The sequence below is a fragment of the Pteropus alecto genome, unplaced genomic scaffold (genome assembly GCF_000325575.1).
Source record: "Pteropus alecto unplaced genomic scaffold, ASM32557v1 scaffold38, whole genome shotgun sequence".
Taxonomy (NCBI): Eukaryota; Metazoa; Chordata; class Mammalia; order Chiroptera; family Pteropodidae; genus Pteropus; species Pteropus alecto.
The window spans coordinates 6,919,099-6,925,989 of record NW_006442512.1 but is presented as its reverse complement, the minus strand read 5'-3'; positions in this window follow the sequence as shown (position 1 = coordinate 6,925,989).

The following is a 6,891-nucleotide window of genomic DNA, read 5'->3' as shown; positions in this document are numbered from 1 at the left end:
TTGAATCAATCTGATGAGCTTTCCAATGTGATCTTAAAGTCAATGGGGGAGAAATAAAATGTCCCTAAATTTTGAGTAGAGGAGTATGGGCATTATTAGTCTACTAACAATGACATAAGAGGACCATAAAGCTTCCTAAGAGGCCAAAAACATCAAATCTCTCTATTGATTGCATTTTGAAAGTTTTAGTATACTTAGTCTGCAATTCAGTATTTAGTCACTTGAGAGGTCACAGGAAACTGGCATTTTAAAGCTTAAATTTAATGATTAGAAATAAGAATAGAAACATTTCATCCCTCCTAAGATTGAAGCAAACATTGAATGTATATAGTCCTTATTTGACTGCTGATTTTGACAGGTCAAAATCAGAGAAAGAGATGGTAAATAATTTCTATAAACTTTAGGTCTGGAAACTTAACATTGTCTTCTCTTTTATATGTACCTGTGTTTTGAAATAGATTCTTATTAAAGTTTGTTATTAGAGGATCGGAATAGACTTTTCATTAGCCTATGAAGTATTGGATAATGAGAGAAATAAATATTAAATATTACATTTTCAGATGAATAACATGAAAGAATAATAGTGATAATAATCTGAAGACTTGGGGTTTTGGCCATGTATCCTTTTTTAAACTATTTGTCTGAGATATAACATTGTAAATTTACCCATGGTCCTTTTTGCTTCATTTCATAAGACTGGGGGAATTACTGGTTCAATGCTTCCCAGAAATTTTAACAAGAAAAAAAAATATATTTTCATAGCAATATTGGGTTTGTCTTGCTCTAATATATACTTTTTTCTCTTAAAAAACAGCAGCCTAATTACTGCACTATATTTACTGAAAACCTACATTAATTATATTCTGAAAACATTAGTAGTCATTTAGTAATGAATGTGATATTTTCATTAATATTTGAGATTATAGAAAGCAAGTTAAAAATAGCTCCATCAAATAATGCAAAAGTATAACATAAATGTTACCCAGATAAATATTCTATCCATACTTGGAACCATTCTCAACTTAGTAATTATGACCCCTATAGCATGTTTGCTTAAAACAAACAACAGCTTATTGTTAGGTCTCAGAATTTCTTAGCAATTATAATTCCCTAAGAGGATATTTTCAACAGTCAAAGTGAGCTAATGTTAATAGAGAAAAAATTCATAGCTTTATAGTATCAACAAGACTTGATATTTAAAATTCCTTTGGCTATTCTACCAGCCAAAGGGATTTAATGATATGACCTCCCGTTTTGCTTCACGGTACAAACCCAAACCAAAATTATTAGATTTTCAGGAAGGTTAAGCTACATATTGTAAGCTTAGAGCTAAGATTTAGGAGTACTTAGTTATAGAGAAGCAAAAGTGAGTGACTTGTGCTTAGAACCTGCGTAACTCCAGTTTACAACTGGAGCTATTACAAGGAAGTGTGTCTCTTGTACTCACTGTACAAAATACTGAAAGGCATTTCTCAACCCTCCTTTCTTCACAAAAGTGCTTCTGGGTCTTTTCCACATAGTTTGTGCATACTGAGCTTATACAGTCTGCTAAATGAGAGATGATAAACATTGCTAGGTGAGAGACATAGCCAAGAGTGAGAAGGAGAAATGGAAATAGGTCCTTAAATGACATTTTTCTTCATCATATTGTATTATATGGGTCTTAGTATTTTACACAAAGCCCTAAATGAACTAATCTCTGCCTAGTTCATTGAAATTTCCTTCCCATTATTCCTTGGGCATCCTAAAGTTTTCCATTTACTCAACAAATATATAACAATATATAAAACTATGTATGCAGGATACAGTATTGAACAAGGCAAAATCCCTGTCCTAATGGCATGTTTTCTAATGAGGGAGGCAGATATAAATTCACATATAAATGCATATTAGATAATTTCAGGTAGTAATAAATGCTACTAAGAAAATAAGATAAGTAATAATTGCTGGATTGAGGAATGGCCCCCAAGATTAGGGCTTTTCAAAGAGATCAGTTATTAATAAAATCTGAATAATGGAAAAGAAGCAGCCTTGGAGTATATGAGGAGGATACATGGAAAGAGAACCAAAACAGGAGAAAAAATTGAGATTGAAATGATGTTGCTACATCCAAGAGATAGGGAAAAAAAGGCTCATGGGTTAAGTATAGGTGGATCTTTAGAATTTGAAAAGACACATGTCATTTAGATACAGATATATGGTCCATAGATGTTGGCATCAGCATTGTCTGAGCTTATTCTTGGTCCCCACCCAAGATCTACCAAATTAGAATCTATATGGCTGGTCCCAGGAATTATGTTTTACCAAGCTTTCCAGATGATTTTTATGTATCCAAAAGCTTGAATTAGCACTGATATATGTACAGTTCTAGGAGTGATTATTTAGATGATATTGTTGATCTTAGAATTTAGTCTAATTTAAATGAGAAATCTTTCAAGAGGGGTTACAGCAAGGCCATTGTGTGACTTAAAAAAATAGCACTGGTTTCTGTGGAGAGGGAAGACTAGAAGAAGTGAGACCAGTTTGAAAGCAAGTACGTTATGATAATTGAAAATGATTTTGACTTGGACTTGGTTGTATTCAGTAATAAAAAGTTATTTACATAAAGCCCTAAATGAACTAATTTCTGCCTAGTTCACTGAAATGCTTTCTTCCCATTATTCCTTGGTCATCCTAAAGTTTTCCATTTACTCACTCAACAAATATATAAAACCATGTATGTAGGATACAGTATGTTGGATAAAAAAATATTAGGAATGAGAAATATTTAAGCAGTTATAGTTAATTGGATTATTTACTGAGATAAAAATAATTGAAAGATTAACAGGTTTGCTGAAGAAAAACCAGGTATTCAAGAGTTCATCTACAAACCTATTAAGTTTAAGATGACTATTAGAGTATCCAGAATATAAAAAAATTGCTTACAACTCAATAACAAGAACCCAACAACCAACCTGACTTTGAAAAGAGCAATAGATCTGAATAGATGTTTCACCAAAGAATTTACATACATGGTAAAGATACATAAGAAACAGAACTCCAGTCATTAGTCATTAGGTAAATGTAAAGCTAAACCAAAATGATATGTCATTACCTACCCACTAAAAGAGACTAACAATTTTTATGATGGCAATGATAAGGATATAAAGCAACCAGAACTCTCATTTATTCTTAATGTGAATATAAAACTTCTAAAGAGAAATATGAAATTGTCTTCAAAGGAAAAAAGGTGAAAATCATATCAGACCTTAGAAGAATTTGAATTAACTCTTTTAATATTGAGTCAAAATTATTTAAACATAAAACTTTATTATATTTAGCCAAGTAGCCAATTAAAACCTGTGACCATCAAATATAAAGACATTTTCTAAACACACAGGGATTCATAAAATCTAGTATGCACAGTCTTTCTATGGAAAATTATTACAGATGCTCCCTGACTTATGATGGGGTTACATCCCAATAGACCCATTGTAAATTGAAAATATCTTAAGTCAAAAATGCATTTAATTCACCTAGCCTACTGAACACCACAGATTGGCCTAGCCTACCAAAAACATGCTCAGAACACTTACGTTAGTCTATAGTGGGCAAAACCATCTAACGCAAAGCCTATTTTATAATAAAGTGTTGAATATCTCATGTAATTTATTGAATACAGTATCCAAAAAACACTTGCAACACAGCACACTGCAGAGTATCAGTCGTTTACTCTTGTGATCATGAGGCCGACTGGTAGCTGCGGATCACTACCACTGCCCAGCATCCTGAGAGAGTATCATACCACTATTGCATATCATTTTTACACCATCATAAAGTCAAAACACTGTAAGTCAAACCATTGTAAGTTGGGGACTATTTGTAGTTTAGCAAAACAACAAGGAAAAGGATTCAAAGAAAAAAAGAAGGGTAGGGGTTGAAGAATGACTAATATCAGCAATAAAATGAAATCCTATGGTCATAGATCTGCTATAGGCTAGAATAAAATTAGTCCAAATTATGTAAGGAAGTTAGAAGGGCTCCATAAGAATGTCCTAAAGAAGAAAAAGAATAGTGTCCTTAAAAATCTGCATTGTATTAGTATGGAGGCTGCATACAAAGGGATAGAGCAAAGCAAGTACTTCTTTCCATCATGATTAAGAGAAAATGAACAAACTTGGGACCCCCCCAAAACTAGAAAAATCAGTTATGTGGCATTGTTAGTGGCATGGAATTTTTTCCTTCATATAATAGGTAAAATAATTTAAATAATTATGTTATCCTTCCTACCATTTCCTCCTTCCATTTTTGAGTAATGATCTCTTTGAGCAGCATATTCTTAATGACATAAAATACTATCTTTTATGTTGCCCAATCACAGTATTTAATTCCATAGGAAATAATATGTGATAGCAATGTTTGAAATTTTTGAGTAAATTTATAAAGAAGACTAGGAAGTCAATAATTGTTATAGAATAGAATACTATAATATAATAGTAATAACCTGGGAATAAAGATATCAAGGCTCCATTAGATAAGCAGTAGGACACATATATGATGTATCATATACATATATGATACATTAAGGAATTGGTTAAGCAAAGCAGAAAAGAAGGAAAGATAAACAGTCTGGAAACCCATGAACATGAGCTAAAGTTTGGAGTCTTTTTAGTGCATTCTAAGTAAGACAGAGCCTTATATATACATATCATAAGGTAATAATTACAGTATCATTGCATCATCTTTGCCATATTCTATTAATTAGAAAAGAACCATAGTTTTGAGAAAGTGAAATACCTAGTAAAATATCGAGTCCTTTAAACATATCTTTTTAAAGAGATTTCTTTATTTTGGAATCATTGTACTATATCTCTTGTCTCTGTAATTTAAAGTAGAGAAAGAGATGCTTAAGTGATGGTAACTACCAGGACAATTACTGATACTGAAAAATAGGCACCATAAAAATGTAGAAATCTAATTTTGCTATTGGAACATCTCCTTAGCAGCTATTCATTCCTAATCAGCCTCAAATCGTAATGAATAGAATAATAAGCACCATTAGAATAATTCACTATTCATCAAGAATGATAAACCACTTAGAATAACAAGGCTGAAATAATAAGCCAATGCTTAAATCATGAAAGAGGAATGGGAGGGGGCAGAAAGGGAGATTCTCAGAGAAGTCGATTATTGCTGTTGTGAGCTACTGAGCTCCCCTGATGTGTTGAATTCTATACTGACCTACTCAGCAACCCACCCCTGTATCCTGCCCAATATCTCTCAGTGTGGTTTGTAGACCACCTGTATCAAATTCACCTAGAGTGCTTGTTAAGACAGAAGATTTCCAAGGCTCCACTCTAATCAGAATGATTCTTATTTGTAAATCTATCTCTTGTTTCACCTTGATGCCATTTACTTCCACTGGCATTTCCACCTAGAATGAGCTGGATTTCTAACTTCACCTGTTAAATATCTGTTCATCCTTTAAGGCCTAGATCAATAGCTATTTTCTTCTTTACACTTCTTTCAACCAATTCCACACCCATTTACCCACCCTGGCCAAAGCGAAAGTAGAATTCAGAGAATGTTAGCAACTAGAGAGATTAAAGATTACCTGGACCAATTCCTTGTTTTACAGGTGGGAAATATAGAAGAGAATCTTAACATTTCACGTAAAAGAAAATCTTCCTTTCCAAACAAATAATACAAAGGACAATTATAAAGCTAGAATTTAAAAAATGTCACTTCCAATAAGAGATATATAGATATAAAATATAATTACATATAGTTATCTTTATTGCTATGTTATAAAAGAGTATGAACACTAGAAAGATGCTGGAAATAGTAGAGGGAATTTTAGATTCTTTTCCAAACCCCATCTGCTATGGATCAATATTTTTCAGTTTTAGAACTAATGCCCTTGCAGAAACTGTGAGTCAATTGATTGCTCTGTAGTCTTCTTTCTAAGTTTAATATTTTATATCTATGTCTATATCTATATCTAGATACATAGATAATATGTTTAGATTATATATATATGACTGAATGAGAACTTACATAAATTAACGCGGTGGCTTCAGCAAAGTATTTTGAATAATGTCTGAATGACTATGTACAAAAATTAGTAATATTAGCTGCCTCCTCCAGTATTTGAGTTTCTTTAAGCATAACACTGTAGTGAATTTACCAACATTAATTTGGTGAAAAAATTTTACCTCCTTTTAGATTCCTCAAAAGATTAAAAATTGAACTACTTTATGACCCAGTAATTTCACTTCTGAGTATTTATCCAAAGAAATCTAAATGCTGATTCAAAGAGATATATGCACCCCTATGTTTACTTGCAATGCTATTTACAATAGTTAAGAAATGGAAGCAACCTAAGTGCCCATCAATAGACAATTGGATAAAGAAGATGTGCTATATATATTCAATGGAATATTACTAGGCCATAAAAGAAATGAAATCTTACCATTTTCAACAACATGGATGGACCTAGAGGATCTTATGTTAAGTGAAATAAATCAGATGAAGACAAATATCATATGATCTCACTTATATGTGGAATCTGAAGAACAAAATAAACATACTCATAGGTACAGAGAACAAACCAGTGATTGCCAGATTGGAGGGGGTTTGGGAGGCTGGGTGAAAAAGATGAAGGGATTAAGAAGTGCAAAATGATAGTTACAAATAGTCATTAGAGTGTAAAGTACAGCATAAGGAACATACTGAATAATATTGTAATAACTATTGTGCCAGGAAGGAACATTACATAAATATCTAACCCCTATGCTATACATAGTTTTGCACAATTTAACAAAACATGGACTACATTTTTAAAAAAACAAGTAGCAAAAGAAGAACTTTTAGTAGTTTTAAGTTAGGAAAATACTTCCCATGCTGAGACTT